The sequence below is a fragment of the Ovis aries genome, chromosome 21 (assembly GCF_016772045.2).
Source record: "Ovis aries strain OAR_USU_Benz2616 breed Rambouillet chromosome 21, ARS-UI_Ramb_v3.0, whole genome shotgun sequence".
Lineage (NCBI taxonomy): Eukaryota > Metazoa > Chordata > Mammalia > Artiodactyla > Bovidae > Ovis > Ovis aries.
The window spans coordinates 36,268,840-36,289,766 of NC_056074.1; positions in this window are offsets into that span (position 1 = coordinate 36,268,840).

Below are 20,927 nucleotides of genomic sequence, written 5' to 3' on the forward strand. Positions count from 1 at the left end.
AGAATCCACCTGAAATGCAGAGGACCAGAGTTCGATCCCTGAGTTGGGAAGATCCCCTAGAGCAGGGAATGGCAACCCACTCCAGTATTTTTGCCTGGAGAATTCCATGGACAGAGGAGCCTGGTGGGCTATGGTCTATGGGGTCACAAAGAGTCAGACACAACTGAGCAGCTACTATACTATACTATAGTTGATTGTGTTAGTTTTAGCTGCACTGGAAAGTGATCCCATTATACATATACATCAGTTCCGTTCAGTTCAGTCGCTCAGTCGTGTCCGACTCTTTGCGACCCCATGAATTGCAGCACACCAGGCCTCCCTGTCCATCACCAACTCCCGAGTTCACTCAGACTCACGTCCATCAAGTCAGTGATGCCATTTAGCCATCTCGTCCTCTGTCGTCCTCTTCTTCTCCTGCCCCCAATCCCTCCCAGCATCAAAGTCTTTTCCAGTGAGTCAACTCTTTGCATGAGATGGCCAAAGTACTGGAGTTTCAGCTTTAGCATCATTCCTTCCAAAGAAATCCCAGGGTTGATCTCCTTCAGAATGGACTGGTTGGATCTCCTTGCAGTCCAAGGGACTCTCAAGAGTCTTCTCCAACACCACAGTTCAAAAGCATCAATTCTTCGGTGCTCAGCCTATATCCATTCTTTTTTAGATTCTTTTTCCATACAGAATACTGAGGGGAGTTCCCTGTGCTATACAGTAGGTCCTAGTTGATTATTTATTTTTTATATAGTTGGGTGTGTATGTTAGTTCTAAACTCTCAATTTATCCCTCTCCCACCTTTTCACTTTGGTAACTATAGATTGTTTTGGAAGACAGTGAATCTATTTCTGTTTTCAAGAAACCGTTTCTGATGAATTGAGATGAGTTCTCGGCTTTCAGGAAACCATTTCTTGAAAACAAGAAACCATTTCTGATGAGCCAGCTGGAGAGCATGTGTGCTAAGTTGCTTCAGTCACGTCCAGCTCTTTGCGACCCTATGGACTGTAGCCCTCCAGCTTCCTCTGTTCTTGAGTTCTCCAGGCAAGAATACTGGAGTGGTTTGTGATGCCCTCCTCCAGTGCAGGAGTACATTTCACCCCAGTGGAGATCCTTTCACCCTAGCATCTAATCCTCTCTGTGCAAACACACACACACACACACACACACACACACACACACACACAAACACACACACACTTTTTAAGAACAAAATGAAGGGACTGGTGTGATTGTTGATAAACTGCTCAACCAAGACAGGCCAGGCTCAGTTTCTAGCCTGAGCCCTCTTTGGTATCACACTGCAGTCCCTCACACTATCGTCTCCATTGACCATGGCATCTGCTGTCATAAGACTCCAGGAGAGCAAACAAAGCTCCCCAAGCCCTCAGGCCAGCTAGATTTCAAAAAGAACAAACCGTCTTCCCTCCAGGCAGCAGTCGAAAGGCGGCCCACAAAGAAGTGCCCAGTCAGATAATCTCCAGTTACCCCACTCAGGCCTGGAGTCCCACAAAGCAGCACCTTCATTCCACAGCTGGACAGCCTCATACAGCAATCACACAGTTTCTGAGAGGCTGACTCATGACTGCAACTTGCCCAAATTCCAGTCGCTGTTTTGTCACTAAACTCCCTGGGTCTAGAGCAACTTTGATCAAGTCTTGCCTGCTCTCTTGGCCTTGATTCCTCATCTGCAAAAGCAGAGATGAGACCAGATGGTCCCCCAAATCATGACATGACCCTGAGGCAGCTCCCAAGGCCCAAACAAGCTCCTCACATACAGCAGGTGGAACAGGTGTGAATTTGAGTCCTAAGCCAACTAGACAATGTCCCTTGCCATCTGATACTGCAAGGATGGAGCCGCTGATCTCACTGACTTTCAACACACCCTGCCAGGAGGTCAAAGTGGAGGTCAGGAATGAGGCCCTCTGTGCTCTGGGAAATCTGGCAGAACAAGACTTCAAAGAAATATTTTCAAAGATTTCATGAGCCCATTTTCTTGCATCTTCTCATACCTAGCAAAGCACTAAAATCACTAAGACACATCTGCACCTCATGACTAGCAGCAAGGCTCTGCTGAAATGTGTGCTTGACTGCACATCCCCATTCAGCAGATCACATATACACTGACCTCCACCCCACACGCACCTCTTCAGTGAAGTTCTTCAGAGCTACATGAGAGGCTGTGTCACCGGCTATAGTCCTCACTTTGCCCAAAACAAAACTTAACCCACAACTTTCACATTGTGCTTTTTTTCTTTTTTCTTTTTTTTTTTTTTTTTTTTTGACAACTTCATACAAAACTCATATAGCACTTACCAGGATTCAAAGTACCCTACACATATTAACTTATTCAGTTCTGTTATTATCCACAATTTAAACATGGGAAACCTGAGGCACAGACAGAATAAGTAACTTGTCCAAGAACACACAGCTAGTAGATGGCCAAGCTGGGATTTGAACCCAGGACATCTGGCTCCAGCACTGTGTTCTGAAGACCTATGCTCTCCTCACTCTCATTTTTCAAGGATGTCATATACCTTTATCCAATGGAGAGGCCTAAATTTGGGCTCTAGAGGGCATGCTCTTCCCATAGGCCCAGGGTGGGGCTACTCAGCTGGGTTCTCTGCAGGCATCAGGAAGAGGGCAGAACGCTCCAGGGTCTGGGGCAGGCGTTCTCCTCAGGCTCTAGATCACAGTGCAGGCACAGTGTCTCTGCAAACGCCCTGCCACTGCCATCTTGAACTGGACGCTGTTCCTGGTCCTTGGCAGTCGTTTGGTTGTGTTAGTTGCATTCTGTGGGCCTGGGAAGTCTGGTCTGAAGGGCTGGATGTGAGGCCTCTGTGTGTGGCCCCCTATGAACAAGTGAAATGAATCACAAAGGAAAAGGAAAAGTCCAGGATTTATGAATTGCAGCCCAGAGTCCCAGCCAATTAGAGTGATGACAGAGCTTCATACTAAAGGAGAAGCCCTTCACCAAGGGTGATGGAGCAAGACTATAGGAGGGGTGAAATCACATTTGGAATCAAACCCCTTACCTGCCAGAAATGCTCAGAAGGCTCAAACAAACCTTGTGTGCACCAGGACCCAGAGCCCCTACAGAGACTGAGCCAGAACTGTGTTTGAGTGTCTCCTGTGAAGGTGTGGGTCAGCAGTGGCCTGCCGCAGGGGCAGGGGCTCTGGGTGCAGCAGACCTGGGTATAGCATAAGCCCTCTTGGAGGAGATCACCATTAACCCCACCATGAAGCCTCCAGAACTTACACAGGACTGGGGAAACAGACTCTTGGAGGGCACAAACAGAAACTTGTGTGCACCAGGACCCAGGAGAAAGGAGCAGTGACCCCACAAGAGACTGACCCAGACTTCCCTGTGAGCATCCAGGAGTCTCCAGCAGAGGCATGGGTCAATGGTGGCCTGCTTCAGGGTTGGGGACACTGAGTGTAGCAGTGCCTGTATGGGGCCTTTTGAAGGAGGTCACCATTATTTGCATTACCTCCACCATAGTTTGGCCTCAGGTCAAACAGCAGGGAGGGAACACAGCCCCGCTCATCAACAGAAAACTGGATTAAAGATTTACTGAGCATGGCCCCACCCATCAGAACAAGACCCAGTTTCCCCCTCAGTCAGTCTCACCCATCAGGAAGCTTCCATAAGCCTCTTATCCTTCTCCATCAGAGGGCAGATAGACTGAAAACCACAATCACAGAAAACTAACCAATCTTATCACATGGACCACAGCCTTGTCTAACACAATGAAACTATGAGCCATGCCACGTAGGGTCACCCAAGGCAGACGGGTCACGGTGGAGAGTTCTGACAAAACGTGGTCCACTGGAGAAGGGAATGGCAAACCATGTCAGTATTCTTGCCTTGAGAACCCCACAAACAGTATGAAAAGGCAAAAAGATACGACACTGAAAGATGAACTCCCGAGGTCAGTAGGTGCCCAATATGTTGCTGGAGATCAGTGGAGAAATAACTCCAGAAAGAATGAAGAGACAGAGCCAAAGCAAAAACAACACCCAGTTGTGGATGTGACTGGTGATAGAAGCAAAGTCCAATGCTGTAAAGAGCAATATTGCATAGGAACCCAGAATGTTAGGTCCATGAATCAAGGCAAATTGGAAGTGGTCAAACAGGAGATGGCAAGGATGAACATCAACATTTTAGGAATCAGTGAACTAAAATGGACTGGGATGGGTGAATTTAACACAGATGACCATTATATCTACTACTGTGGGCAGGAATCCCTTAGAAGAAATGGAGTAGCCATCATAGTCAACAAAAGAGTCTGAAATGCAGTACTTGGATGCAATCTCAAAAATGACAGAATGATCTGTTTGTTTCCAAGGCAAACCATTCAATATCAGGTAATCCAGGTCTATGCTCCAATCAGTAATGCTGAAGAAGCTGAAGTAGAACGGTTCTATGAAGACCTATAAGACCTTCTAGAATTAACACCCAAAAAAGATGTCCTTTTCATTATAGTGGACTGGAATGCAAAAGTAGGAAGTCAAGAAACACCTGGAGTAGTAGGCAAACTTGGCCTTGGAGTACAGAATGAAGCGGGGCAAAGGCTAATAGAGTTTTGCCAAGAGAACAAACTGGTCATAGCAAACACCCTCTTCCAACAACACAAGAGAAGACTCTACACATGGACATCACCTGATAGTCAACACCGAAATTAGATTGATTATATTCTTTGCAGCCAAAGATGGAGAAACTCTATACAGTCAGCAAAAACAAGACCGGGAGCTGACTGTGGCTCAGATCATGAGCTCCTTATTGCAAAATTCAGACTGAAATTGAAGAAAGTAGAGAAAACCACTAGACCATTCAGGTATGACCTAAATCAAATCCCTTACTGTTATACAGTGGAAGTGAGAAATAGATTCAAGGGATTAGATCTGATAGATAGAGTGTTTGATGAACTATGGACAGAGGTTCATGACATTGTACAGAAGACAGGGATCAAGATCATCCCCAAGAAAAAGAAATGCAAAAAGGCAAAATGGCTGTCTGAGAAGGTCTTACACATAGCTGTGAAAAGAAGAGAAGCAAAATGCAAAGGAGAAAAGGAAAGATATACCCATTTGGATGCAGAGTTTCAAAAAATAGCAAAGAGAGATAAGAAAGCTTTCCTCAGGAATCAGTGCAAAGAAATAGAGGAGAACAATAGAATGGGAAAGACTAGAGATTTCTTCAAGAAAATTAGAGATACCAAGGGAACATTTCATGCAAAGATGGGCTCAATAAAGGACAGAAATGATGTGGACCTAACAGAAGTAGAAGATATTAAGAAGAGGTGGCAAGAATACACAGAAGAACTGTACAAAACAGATCTTCATGACCCACATAACCACGATGGTATGATCACTCACCTAGAGCCAGACATCCTGGAAGGTGAAGTCAAGTGGGCCTTAGGAAGCATCACTATGAACAAAGCTAGTGGAGGTGATGGAATTCCAGTTGAGTTACTTCAAATCCTAAAGGATGATTCTATGAAAGTGCTGCATTCAATATGCCAGCAAATTTGGAAAACTCAGCAGTGGCCACGGGACTGGAAAAGGTCAGTTTTCATTCCAATCCAAAGAAAGGCATTATCAAACCATCTTACCTGCCTCCTGAGAAATCTGTATGCAGGTCAAGAAGCAATAGTTAAAACTGGACATGAAACAACAGACGGGTTCCAAATAGGGAAAGGAGTACTTCAAGGCTGTATATTGTCACCCTGCTTATTTAACTTAGATGCAGAGTACATCAGGAGAAACACTGGGCTGGAAGAAGCACAAGCTGGAATCAGGTTTGCCAGGAAAAATATCATTAACTTCAGATATGCAGATGACATCACCTTTATGGCAGAAAGTGAAGAAAAACTAAAGAGCCTCTTGATGAAAGTGAAAGAGGAGAGTTTTCAGCATTCAGAAAACTAAGATCACGACATCCGGTCCCATCACTTCATGGCAAATGGATCGGGAAACAATGGAAACAGTGAGAGACTTTATTTTCTTGGGCTCCAAAATCACTGCAGATGGTGACTGCAGCCATGAAGTTAAAAGATGCTTGCTCCTTGAAAGAAAAGCTATGACCAATCTAGACATCATATTAAAAAGCAGAGACATAACGAAGGTCCATCTAGTCAAAGCTATGGTTTTTCCAGTAGTCGTGTATGGATGTGAGAGTTGGACTGTAAAGAAAGCTGAGCGCTGAAGAATTGATGCTTTTGAACTGTGGTGTTGGAGAAGACTCTTGAGAGTCTGGTGGACTACAAGGAGATCCAACCAGTCAACCCTAAAGGAAATTAGTCCTGAATATTTGTTGGAAGGACAGATGCTGAAGCTGAAACTTCAATACTTTGGCCACCTGATGCGAAAAACTGACTCACTTGAAAAGACCCTGATGCTGGGAAAGATTGAAGGCAGGAGGAGAAGGAGACAACAGAGGATGAGGTGGTTGGATGGCATCATCGACTCTATGGACATGAGTCTGAGCAAGCTCCAGGAGCTGGTGATGGACAGGGAAGCCTGGAGTGCTGCAGTCCACGGGGTCGCAAAGAGTCGGACACAGCTGAGCAATTGAACTGAACTGATATCTTTATCCATGGGGTAAAGATATATGCCCATGGGGTTGCAAAGAGTCGGACATGACTGAGCGACTGAACAACAACATACCTTTATCTATAACTCAAGTTCAATCTTCTCACTCCTCAGACCAGAATATTCCTCACTCTTCTCCATCCTCCATAGAATCCTTGGAGATTTCCAGACTACTGCAGTGTCCAAGGAAAATTAAGAGGGGGAGGTGTTCACACAGACACGCTGTTGTGTCACCATCAATTTCCATCTCCCCCGGCCGCAAGGTGATATTCCAGTGCTCTCTGCCTTTGGGCAGGTCACGAGGTGCCCCCTAAAGGTCCAGGTGGAGCGAGGGCCAGGCCTGAGGAATCACATCAATTGCTCTGAAGGCTGTATGCTCTGGGATCTGATTACAGTACCCACAGACCTCCAGTCAGAAGTTCTACCCCTTCCTGCAGACGTGACAGGAGAAGAACCAGCCTCAGCGTGGACCACCCCCTCTTTCCCTGGAGAGAGTTTACTCCTTTCCATCCACGTACTTGCTCTTTTGCCCGCCTCCCCTTTTAAATTCATTTAACTTTGCCTTCAAAGCACAGGCCAGAGTGGAAGCTTTATTCAGGTTGTTCTAGAACACCACAAAGTTTTTGACTACCACCGCTTCCTAGCCTTGGAGAAGGAAATGGCAACCCACTCCAGTATTCTTGCCTGGAAAATCCTGTAGCCAGAGGAGCCTGGTGGGCTGCTGTCCATGGGGTCGCCCAGAGTCAGACACGACTGAAGCGACTTAGCAGCAGCAGCCTTCGTAGCCTAAGGTATTACCTTTTCATTCCTTCTTCCCTAGGCCCTGAGAACTGTAAGGAAATTATTCTTGAATATCACACACAGCCCAGTTTATGTAAGGTGCTGGAAAACAGTTCAAATAACAATGGTAAGTTAATTACAGTAGTTGTTCTCAAATTAAAGTTAAATCTGCCTTCCTTCCACTTAACCTTTGTCCTCATTCTACTCTGAAAATTCACCATAGAGTAAAGGTAGTCTTTTTTGTGAAAAACTGGGAGAGATTTGAGGTTGGTTCTCCTGCCCGTACCAAGGTCTTGATTTTCCAATGCAAACGCTCCAACACTTCTGTCCACCCACCCGCTTCCCAATGAAACAAAGGATTGGAAGCTTCACTCACTGTCAAAGCATCTTCTCTGGCCCCTCTGTACAGTTTGCAGGTTCTTTTAATGTACTTCCTTCCAATTCAGGGCTTGAATCTGTTGTGTTCGTCTTAAATTTTAGCCTCACTTTTCTTTATTCTCCATTCTCCCAGTCTAACATCTCACTCACCTGCTCAAAGATCCCCATCACCCTAAGTAAATCTCACACTCTTAAATGTGACCTTGAACATCAAGCCCCCTCCATTCCACCCTGGGACATGGTCTTTGGTTCCCCTTTTCTTTATTGTACTGTGTATCATTAGTACTGTTATACAGATTGTCAAGTCTTCATTGTAAATGTACGCTGGCTTACACTTCCATACTCCCTGATATTCACTGTGGTCCTATGGCTTGTTTACACCAACATAACGCAGGTAGGGGCTTCCCTGCTGGCTCAGTCTGTAAGGAGACTAGCCACAGTGCAGGTGACCTGTGTTTGATCCTGGGGTCGGCAAGATCCTCTGGAGAAGGAAATGACAACCACTCCAGTATTCTTGCCTGGAGAATTCCCTGGACAGAGGAGCTTGGCGGGCTACAGTCCATGGCATTTCAAAGAGTCAGACACAACTTAGCAACTAAATCATAATCAAGGCAGGGAGCAGTGACACAGCATACTATTGGCAAATGCTTTGATAGTGTCAATGCGGAAAAAAAAAGGCACAGCCTAAAAATTGACAATTGCAGGCTTTCTGAGGACTTCAAGCCTGGGGGCAGCCTCTCAGCTAGCTCTAAGGGACTGCTCTGAAGGGGTAAAGGAGGAGCCAGGATATACAGGGTTTTTTGCTACAACAGCAACAACAACAACAAATCAGAACATCAAAAGATTACTGTTTATTAAAAGAAGTCAAATATCTCAAGTCAAGGAATTTAAATGTTTTTCAATGTAAGGGAAGATGCGAGAGCCTGGACACACTGGAAGCTTTCCTTTGATGTGCACCGTAGCTATCTAGGGCAATTATCCACATTCTTCTCATCCTGCGTTCCCCCTAGGTACACAGTTGGTGGGTGTGGGGTGGCTTTTACAGATGACGGCTTAATGGAGGACATTCATTTGCCATCCTGGATTCCTTCTGGTCTCACCACTGTGGGCAGCTGTAACGTGACAATTGTATGGCTGCAACAATGTTTTCCTACTATATGGCAGGCAACACTTTTCATTCACAATACTCAGTACATGCATCGGCACATGCAAGAGAATGTCCCCAGTTCACAGATGAGGACACTGAGCCTGAGAAGAATTAAGCGTCTCACTGAAGGACATAGGGCCTGTGAGTGATAGAGGCAAGATTTGAATCCAGGTCTGTTCGACTGCTAATTCCAGCCTATCCTTACTGGGCTTGGGTGATGTAGAGGAGACAAGGGGGTGAGAGATGGAGGGGAAAACTGGAAAAGGATCTCATCTATTAGGTAATATTCATTCTTTCAGTGAACACTTCCTCAAGGTGCTAAAGCCTAGTGTGAAAATGCTCCCTGCACAGATGGAGTCTAGAAGGCAGGAACACCATGTGACTGTCCCAAGAAACAAATGCTGGGCACAGGGGGACGGTGGCCTGAATCCTAGTTCATGATCTTTTTCCATGAGCCAAACCATCCAGAGCTTGCCCACTTGTCTGGCCTGCTTTTCATGTACGGGCTAGCAGGAACTTTTAGTCCAGTAATCAAAACTTCAGAAAAGAAATGTGGCCACACTATAATGTACACATGCTCCTGGCATGCTGGGAAGCTGGTGCCAAATGTCGTCTTGGCACAATCTCAAGCTCTCAAGCTGACCATGAAAAGCACATAGGCAAATGCAGTCACTGCCTATGGTCTCTGAATGAATCAGGCTCTGTGCTGAGAGACTGGAGTCGCCAGGGAAGGCCTCCGAGGGGGAGACATTTGAGATGATGCTAAAAGTTGAGAAGGAACCAGGCATGCCAAGAGCTGGGAGAAGAACTTTCCAGATGGGAAAATAGCCATTGCAAAAATCAAGGTAACCAAGCTTAATAAATGGCTACTTTTCCACCTCCAATCTTCCTTCCACACTTGGACCCCAGCCAAAGGTCACTGATGTCAACTTAAAAAAAAAAGCACAATATGAGTGTTACAACTGAAGTTTTATTTGGGGCAAAATGAGAAATGCAGCCTGAGAGACAGCACCTCAGATAGCTCTGAGAAACTGCTCCAAAGAAGCAGGAGGGAAGGTCAGTATGTATGAGACTTTGGTGAAGGGGGAATACATGCAATCGGGAACATATTTTTCCTGTAGGTTTCCACTAGGCTTGGGAAGCTCTTCTACTCACAAGGAACAGTCCTCACTGTGGAGAATTGTTGTATTTTTCTAGATAAGAGGAGATACAGGAATTTGGCTCATAAAATCAGTTCCTGAAAATATCAATTTGAAGACCTGTCCTGCCAGTTTTTCCCCAAGCACAAAGTGCCTCATTTCTGCTCTCCACCCTGAAGTCCTTTTAGGGGGTGTTGAAAATCAGCAGCACATGATTTAATCCTTACGGAAGTAGATGGTAAGGGCCAATTTGTAGTTGAAAGATCAGCTCAGGGTAATAAATTCGACCCTACATTAGGAGGCATCTCATGACCATTTTGTTGCATGTGCTAGGAAGCTTCAACCGGTCTTGCAGTGATTTAGCTGATAGGCTGTTCGATGTGTGGTTCCTGAATTAAGTCTACCAACAGTAACCACGGGACTCTAGATCATCTCTCTTACGTAATCTGTTACAGTCCAGGAAAAAAAATCCCTTCTTGCTGTATCTTCCCATATCTAGAGTTACCCTATTATGATCACTAATCACATATACCACTGTATCTTCTATCGACTGCTTCAAGTAGCATAGTTATCATTTTCTTTGCAGGTTCAGTCACATATTTGGTAATGCAAGAAACAACAATTTCATAAAACAGCCAAAGTACAAATAACACATTTGACAGTATTATTAAAGTAATAAGCAAGAGTTAAGACAAGAACTTGCACTAGCCCAGTATATGCTCGGGGCGTCTGACTTAGGCTGTTCTGTACCAATCTTTATCTTTCAGGAAATTGTATATTGGGACTACCCATAAGGCTCCAGCCCAGTTTCGTAGTATTACTAAGCTAGCTACCTTAGTAGAATTTAATTGTTCCCCAGATGAAGAGGGCCCTTAAAATTTAAATGACCATAGCCTGGTGTTAGCCACATTAATCCATCCCATAATTGTGAGATGTTTTATTCCTTTCCTAATTTGTGCTTGTTGCTCTGATTGAGCTTGAGCAACTTAGAGGAAAATTCATATTGAGCACAGGGTCAGAACAGGTATTATTAGTTGGACAGGTGAGAGGATCCCACCCAGTAATATCAATGGACTAAACTTTCTTTCTGCCAAAATAAATTTTCTAAGGATCATCTAATAAGAATCTTGGAGTGAGGAAACCCACCAAAGTAATCTAAACATACTGTTGCTGCTGCTGCTGCTAAGCCACTTCAGTCGTGTCTGACTCTGTGTGACCCCATAGACGGCAGCCCACCGGGCTCCACTGTCCCTGGGATTCTCCAGGCAAGAACACTGGAGTAGGTTGCCATTTCCTTCTCCAGTGCATGAAAGTGAAAAGGGAAAGTGAAGTCACTCAGTAGTGTCTGACTCTTAGTGACCCCATGGACTGCAGCCTACCAGGCTCCTCCGTCCATGGGATTTTCCAGGCAAGAGTACTGGAGTGGGGTGCCATTGCCTTCTCTGAACCCAGAATAGCATATGGTCATGTCCATGATAGGAAACATTTGATTTGTATGCAAAGGTCCAAGAAGTCACAAAAACTTTATATATAATCACACAAATCAGGTCCAGCATCTTGATGTCATCTTCATCTAGTCTTGGTGTGGTTTTTTTGTTTAAGCATCATTTTAAGGTGAGTTTCAGGTCAGCAGTCCTCTCTGTATTCCTGTCTGGTGTATGGCCTTTGGAAGTAGGAATTAATCCAAGAGTCAGTTTCCCTTCCGTTTCACTGTGCATGAGCTAGTGAAGAGTACCCTATAAACCTCCTTCCATCCAGGTTAGAGACGGTCCTGTAAATTACATCTTCTAGTACACATCATCCCTTGATTGCAGGTCAAGGAATATCTACATTTCATCCAAAGATTACTGACATAAGCTTCAGAAAAACACTTACAATTTCCTTTTAATAATTCAATGAACTTTACCTTAATAGAGGGTAACAGCAAGGAACTATCTAGGAAGTGAGTCACTAAATACAAATCTCTATTTACAAACTTTGGATTTAACATTCATTAAAATATAATCTTTTTCTAATAAAATTCATTAAAATATAATGTAACATATTACAATAAAATATATCTAGTATGGAGAAGGCAGTGGCAACCCACTCCAGTACTCTTGCCTGGAGAATCCCATGGATGGAGGAGTCTGGTAGGCTGCAGTCCATGGGGTCTCGAAGAGTTGGACACAACTGAGCGACTTCACTTTCCCTTTTCACGTTTATGCAGTGGAGAAGGAAATGGCAACCCACTCCAGTGTTCTTGCCTGGAGAATCCCAGGGACAGCGGAGCCTAGTGGGCTGCCGTCTATGGGGTCGCACAGAGTCGGACACGACTGAAGCGACTCAGCAGGAGCAGCAGCAGCATATCTAGTATAATAAATTAGTATAATAAATTATACTCATTTATACCAAATATATCCAAATTAAGACTAATTTGTTTGCAAAACACATCTGTCTCAAAAATTTGGGCTGATAATTTATATAACTATAATGGATCATATAGGCTTTTGGCTTTACTGTAACTTTTATAACCAGGATAACTGGATAAATTAGGTAGTATTTTAAATGCTTTGGATGACTTGCTGCTTTGCTGTCCAGCTTGGAATGATGCAAACATACCAAGAGTGGACTCAAAGTGTCCCTGGGTGAGGCTGTCCCTCTCCCTGTGAATCATTAGCAGTAAGTAGAGGAGAGTGAAAGAGTTGGCTTAAAGCTCAGCATTCAGAAAATGAAGATTATGGCATCTGGTCCCATCACTTCGTGGGAAATAGATGGGGAAACAGTGAAAACAGTGTCAGACTTTATTTTGGGGGGCTCCAAAATCACTGCAGATGGTGATTGCAGCCATGAAATTGAAAGACGCTTACTCCTTGGAAGGAAAGTTATGACCAACCTAGATAGCATATTGAAAAGCAGAGACATTACTTTGCCGACTAAGGTCCGTCTAGTCAAGGCTATGGTTTTCCAGTGGTCATGTATGGATGTGAGAGTTGGACTGTGAAGAAAGCTGAGCGCCGAAGAATTGATGCGTTTGAGCTGTGGTGTTGGAGAAGACTCTTGAGAGTCCCTTGCACTGCAAGGAGATCCAACCAGTCCATTCTAAAGGAGATAAGCCCTGGGTGTTTTTTGGAAGGAATGATGCTAAAGCTGAAACTCCAGTACTTTGGCCACCTCATGTGAAGAGTTGACTCATTGGAAAAGACTCTGATGCTAGGAGGGATTAGGGGCAGGAGGAAAAGGAGACGACAGAGGGATGAGACGGCTAGATGGCATCACTGACTCAATGGACATAAGTTTGAGTGAACTCCAGGAGATGGTGATGGACAGGGAGGCCTGGCGTGCTGTGATTCATGGGGTTGCAAAGAGTCGGATATGACTGAGTGACTGAACTGAACTGATGGCTCTATCCCCTCCACATGCAGAGCAGGAATTCCAGCACTAAGGAGATGACCTCCAGCAAAATTAACAAGAAGACTCACGTGGGTCTAGCCCTCCGGTAGGTACCATTCTTTGCCCAGCGCTTCTTCCTTCCCTCCTGGGCCCTGAGCAAGCTGCCCACCTCTTGGTTATTGGGGTGTGAATTCCTCTTCCCTTCCCCCTCAAACATGGCTAGAGACCTTCTTGGCTCCCTGCCTACCCAGGCCTTATCCCTCACCTGCAGATGGCGCAGAGAAGAAAGAACCAGGGAGGGGGAGGCCCAGTTAATTCTTTTATAAATGTCCTTATTGCTTCTACCTCCGGGCCCTGACCTGGCTCATCAGTCTCCACCTGGATGGCCAAGCAGCTTAGCAGGGGAGTGGGGTGCAGGTGTGAGGGGTGTTGATGAACATAGGGGATGGTGATCAGATGACAGGAAAAGAGCTGGAATAATGAGCCGGTGGGTCTCCAACCACTGAGCCACTAGGGACCTACTTGACTCTGCTTTCCTGGTCCCTAAAGACAGGAATTTCAAAATGAATATTTTTAAAACTTCTCATTACAAAAATATTTTAAACCTCTCAAAAATGAAAATGCATAGTGTCACGAAACCTGTATTTCACCACACAGCATCAAGAACTACATTACTTTCTTAGTCGGAGCAGGTTTCATAGACCAAAACTAGAAGTCCAAGATCAAGGTGCAGGCCAGCTGGGTCGCTGGTAGGGACACTTTTTAGGCTCCCAGGCATTTCTCTTCTTGCTCTGTCCTCACATATGATGGGGAACAGGGAGGGAGTGAAAGGGGGGGAAGAAATGAGGAAGGGAGAGGGAGAATGAGAGAGACAGAGAAAGAGAGAGGAGAGGAAGCTCTCTTATAAAGGTGCTAATCCCATCATAACAGCCCAACCATCAAGATCCCATCTCAAGATAGTCACCTCCCAAAGGCCCTGCCTCAGCTTATAAAGAAAGCTGAGCACCAAAGAATCAATGCTTTTGACTCTTGAGAGTCCATTGGACTGGAAGGAGATCCAACCAGACCATCCTAAAGGAAATCAGTCCTGAATGTTCATGGAAGGACTGATGTTGAAGCTAAAACTCCAATACTTTGGCCACCTGAACTGCACTAAAAAGCCCTGCCTCATAATACCATCACATTGGGAGTTAAGGACTTAACATTTGAATTTAGGAGTGGATACAATTCAATCTATAGCAATTACACAGATCTGGCTTCTTTTTTCTTGTCTTGTTTTTTTGAATCAAAATCAGTTCAGTTCAGTTCAGTTGCTCAGTCATGTCCGACTCTTTGCGACCCCATGAATCATAGCATGCCAGGCCTCCCTGTCCATCACCAACTCCCAGAGTTTACGCAAACTCATGTCCATTAAGTCGGTGATGCCATCCAGCCATCTCATCCTCTGTCATCCCCTTCTTCTCCTGCCCCCAATCCCTCCCAGCATCAGGGTCTTTTCCAGTGAGTCAACTCTTCACATGAGGTGGCCAAAGTATTGGAGTTTCAGTTTCAGCTTCAGCATCAGTCCTTCCAATGAACACCCAGAACTGATCTCCTTTAGGATGGACTGGTTGGATCTCCTTCCAGTCCAAGGGACTCTCAAGAGTCTTCTCCAACACCACAGTTCAAAAGCATCAATTCTTTGGCACTCAGCTTTCTTCACAGTCCAACTCTCATATCCATACATGACCACTGGAAAAACCATAGCCTTGACTAGACGGACCTTAGTCGGCAAAGTAATGTCTCTGCTTTTGAATGTACTATCTAGGTTGGTCATAACTTTCCTTCCAAGGAGTAAGCGTCTTTCAATTTCATGGCTGCAATCACCATCTGCAGCGATTTTGGAGCCCCCAAAATAAAGTGTGACACTGTTTCCACTGTTTCCCCATCCATTTCCCATAGCCCTCATTTAATTTTTTTTTAACTATGTATTCACTTTTGCTGAAGTATTTTAAGGAAGAGATTATTGTTGTTGTTGTTGTTGTTGTCTGGTCTGACTCTTTTGTGATGACATGGACTATAGCTCACCAGGCTCCTCTGTCCATGGGATTTCCCAGGTGACAATACTGGAGAGGGTTGCCATTTCCTTCCCCAGGACAACTTTTCCACCCAGGGTTCAAACCAACGTCTCCTGCATTGCAGGCACATCTTCACCACTGAGTCACCTTGGAAGCTCAAGCAAGAGATGACTATTTCACAAAGTATACATAACCACAAATGCTATCTGTTCCAAATAAAACTAACGTCTAATATTTCATCCACGTTCAAATTTCCCTAATCCTCTCAAAAATGTCCTTAAGCAGTCATACCAAGATGTGGAGGATGTGCACATATGTCGCATCCGGCTGTTCTAAAACTATAGATAAAGTGGTCTCCTTTTTATGCCATTCACTTCTTAAAAAGTGGAAGGAGATGGGATCATTTTTCTTATAGAATGTATTGGGTTTAGAGCAGGGGTCCACAGCACCCAGACCATGGATGGGTACCAGTCTTAGCCCATTAGGACCCAGGCCGCACAGCAGGAGGTGAGCAGCAGGCCAGTGAGCGAGGCTTCATCTGTCTTTACAGCTGCTCCCATCGTTCTGCCATCACCCAGGGATGGGACAGCCTAGTTCCAGGAAAACAAGTTCAGGGCTTCAATGATTCTGCATCATGTTGACTTGTATAATTATTTCATTACACATCACAATGTAATAATGATAGAAATACATGCACAATAAATATAATACCCTTGAATCATCCAGTAACCACATCCACAACCCCTATCTATAGAAAAATTGTCTTCCAGGACACCAGTCCCTAGTGCCCAAAAAGCTGGGGACCACTAATTTAGAGAATAGCTTCTCTGGACCTTTATCCATGTATTTCCCTGAAAACTGGTAGTTGTTCTTGTTCTGTGCCTAAGTCATGTCTGACTATGTGCGAACATGGACTATGTACAGCCCACGGACTGTAGCCCATGGACAAGAGCACATCAGGCTTCCCTGTTCTTCACTATCTTCCAGAGTTTGCTCACACTCATGTCCATTGAGTCAGTGATGCCATCCAACCATCTCATCCTCCGTTGCTCCCTTCTCTTCCCACCCTCAATCTTTCCCAGCACCAGGGTCTTTTCTAATGAGTCAGCTCTTCACATTAGGTGGCCAAAGTATTAGAGCTTCAGCTTCAGCATCAGTCCTTCCAATGAATATTCACAGTTGGTTTCCTTCAGGATTGACAGGTTTGATCTCCTTGCTGTCCAAGGGACGTTCATGAGTCTTCTCTAGCACCACAGTTAGAAAGCATCAATTCTTTGGCACTCAGTCTTCTTTATGGTCCGACTCTCACATCCGTACATGACTACAGGAAAAACTCAACACTAGTCATTCGATCTAGACTTGAGATCAACAAATTGCACTGGAATACTTCTGTGTAGTTCCATATATTCCCTGTGGCATCACTTCAATAGGTGCCATAATTTCTAGTTGCCCCAATTTGATAGATGCTGAGATGTGGCGGGTCCTGATGTTGGCAACTTCACGCATCCATTATAAACTTCCCCTTTGATCATTCGTCACCTGATTCTAGCATCCACTGGTGATCTGGCCTAGTTCCATTGTTTTATGAGAAAGTTGCAAACTAGTGATTTCTTAATTCTATCACTCCTGAGTTTAATTTCTGGAATGTTCCAATTTAAAAAGAAATTACTTCAACTGTTTGTAGTTAATGAAACATGCCTCATACAAACAAAAAATGGCATAAATATTGATTATTTCCCTTTCTCAGTGGCCAGAAAGGTGAGCTGGTGCCCCAGCAACTAGTCACAGTGACTAATTAAGTGTTGTCTACCAGTTTTTGGAGCTTCTGGCTATTTATATATTTAACTTGTTTCATTAGTTTGATATGATGCTAAAATTGTCCCGTTTCTGACCTCTTCATGTGGATTCTGAAACTTTTTGTCCAGTTCTTAGCGGTCTTTGTAGGCCCTCAACATTCCGGTCCTTCAAGATTCCCAGGCTTATCTTGTGCATTTCTTGGCCCAGGCCTGAAATCAGCCATCTCTTCAGGAATCTCTTGATCCTCCAGTAGGAGATGGTGTTTAGAGCTCACACGCTACCCCTCAGGATAATCACTGCTATCAAGCTGCCATTGCTTCTAGGCTTCTCTGGCATCCAAGCCAGAAAGTACAGATTCTCTTTAAAAAAATAAAACAAGGAAAATAATCAATAATAAATGGTTTCCCTATCCACTGAAAGTCTTGTTTCAGAACAGCACTAGCGTTAATTACTGACTTGCTTTTGGGCTTCCCTTGTACCTCAGCTGGTAAAGAATCTGCCTGCAATGCGGGAGACCTGGGTTCAATCCCTGGATTGGGAAGATCCCCTGGAGAAGGAAAAGGCTACCCACTCCAGTACTCTGCCTGGAGAATTCCCTGCACAGTCCATGGGGTCACAAAGAGTCGGACACAACTGAGCAACTTTCACGCTACACTGCTTTAACCAGTTAGCATACATATGACACTCTCACAGTTACAAAAGCGCTATAACCAACAATAAGGTGTTGAACAGAGTCTCAGATTTCTTTACCTTTTTGTTTGTTTTCTTTTGGTTTTGTTTTGGATGTGGGGGCTTATTTTCGTTTCTTTGTCCTTTGAAAATATCCCACTCTGAATGCAGAGTCAAAATTCTGAAGTTTAAGGTTACTTAATATTTTTTTCTGGAACAGCTCTGTTACCAACTTGATACAATTGGGCTCATTTGTCTTAGTTTATTCTCAGTTCTAGGGATATGTTTATTTTTTTTTAATTCTGTTACACATTTACATGGTTGCAAAGTCAAACAGTTAATGTAAAACAAGAAAAATCACTTCTGTTTCTGCTCCTCATCCATAAATTACATTTTTAGTAGTTTATGGTGTACTCGTCCACTTTTTCTTATGAAAATAGACTTATATATGTTTGTAAAAGCAACAAACTAAAAGCACTTTTTTGGTCCCTCTTTTAAAAAACTAAATAGTGCACCCTGAAGATCTCACCCATCCCACTCTTCCCTCCACCCGCATCACACCGAGGTGTTGGGATGCCCTGTGCCGTATTCCACAGTCCCCTGTGGATTCCCTGGTGGTTCAGACGGTAAAGCGTCTGTCTACAAAGCAGGAGACCCAGGTTCAGTCCCTGCGTTGGGAAGATCCCCTGGAGAAGGAAATGGCAACCCACTCCAGGACTATTGCCTGGAAAATCCCATGGATGGAGGAGCCTAGTAAGCGACAGTCCATGGCGTTGCAAAGAGTCGGAAACGACTGAGCGGCTTCACTTCACTTCCTGTGGATGGTCACTTTAGGCGTTTCTTATCTTTTGCGTTTACAAGCAGTGTTGTAGTGAATAGCTTGTGCATATGATGCTTTGTATTTTTGTCAGTATATCTTTGAGATCGATCCCTAGAAGTAGAATTGCTGAGTTAAAGGGCATATGTGTGTGTCATTTGTTAGATGCTATCAAACCCCCTCTATAGACTGAACCACTGAATGTTTAACATGTGCAAAAATGAGGGTTAAGACGCAGCACCCCATCTTTACACACCTGGTGACAAGGGAGCCCCCCAATGTTCTACCCAAGACACCGGCTTGCATAGATCTCACAAAGGAACACCAGGGCCCTTGGGAGTCCCGGAAGGAGCCGTAAAACAACACTGTCTTTACTTCAGCTGGAGTAACATTTTAACAGGTCGCCCTGTTCATCTCTCTGCTGCTGCTGCTGCTGCTGCTGCTGCTGCTGCTGCTGCTGCTAAGTCACTTCAATCGTGTCCAACTCTGTGCGACCCCACAGACGGCAGCCCACCAGGCTCCCCCGTCCCTGGGATTCTCCAGGCAAGAACACTGGAGTGGGGTGCCATTTCCTTCTCCAATGCATGAAAGAGAAAAGTGAAAGTGAACGGGGTCACAAAGAGCCGAACATGACCGAGCAAATGAGCTGAACTGTTCATCTCAGGCTGAGCAAGAGCCCTGAGTGAGTGGTGTTTTTTTGTTTTTTGGGTTTTTTTGTCTTCTTTGACAGATAAAACACTTCAAAATTATCTCTTCATATGTTTGGTTGTATGTATGTTTGGCATAGCATATTAAAAAGCAGAGACATTACTTTGCTGACAAAGGTCTGTATAGTTATCTCTATGGTTTCTCCAGTGGTCATGTATGGATGTGAGAGTTGAGCCATAAAGAAGGCTGAGCACCGAAGAATTGATGTTTTTGAACTGTGGTGTTAGAGAAGATTCTTGAGCTTCCTTTGGACTGCAAGGAGATCAAACCAGTCAATCTTAAAAGAAATCAATCCTGAATATTTATGGAAGGACTGATGCTGAAGCTGAAGCTCCAGTACTTTGGCCACCTGATGTGAAGAATGGACTCATTAAGAAAGACCCTGTTGCTGGGAAAGATTTGAAGGCAGGATGAGAAGAGAACTACAGAGGATGAGATGGTCGGACGGCATCACTGACTCAATGGACATGAGTTTGACCAAGCTTCAAGAGATGATGACGGACAGGGAGGCCTGGCATGGGGCAGTCCACGGCGTCGCAAATACTGAACCCCTGAACAACAATAACAAATGTTTGGTTCAGCAGACAAAATGTTTCCAGGCACGGACACTATTGGTGAATTACATCAGAATTCAACCCACTTCTCCTCAACAAATGGACATTATTAAATTCATGGTTTATATGACCGTGCTATTCATTTTTACAAGTAGAAGGAAAATTAACATGTTTAATATGCATTCATTCCCATATGCAATCAACCAGCTTCAATTTAACCCCCTCCCTCTCTACTCCCACCTCTAAGCCAGACATAAAAAACTGCACAGCCCCCAGGCTGAATCCAGAACATATTTGTTGGGGAATTGTTTTTTGGAAAAAAAAGAAAGATAAGTTGCCAACATTTAAAATAAAGAGATTGTACATAAATATCCAGACTTCTAACTTCTCTTGAAAACTTGGCCGGCTTTCCAGCATGGCAGCCTCTGGTTGGAGCTGAGGAGAGGCTAGCCCAGTGGGAGGGCCCATGATGGCCCGTGTCCAGGATGCCCACCCACCCTTCCATCCTTTATCTTGCCTCCTGGGCCACGAGTTTGTGAGAACTGCCCTAGACTGCTAGCCCCTGAGGATACGGACCACCTGTGTCTTATATGACTGACGCTTCAGCATCCTAGCCAGACCCCAGCACACAGGGCTCTCCTTGTATGTTTACTGGATGATATAGTATCTTGTGGATGCCTGCATCACATTTCTTCCAATACTGAAACCGTGTAGTTGTAATACTGCTCTAGTCGAGATCTTTGACACAGACTGGCATCAAAGGTGCCCCTGATCTGTGCCAATGTTCCTCTACCTAGTCACTCAAATGTCACTGGGCTGCCCCTAAAGTCTTCACTTTGCCATTTGACCTTTTTTTCCTCCCAGCAATCTCCTCCCCAACTGAGCACAGCCATGCACATCTCGTGAAGTGTCGAGAGAGACCACATGAGA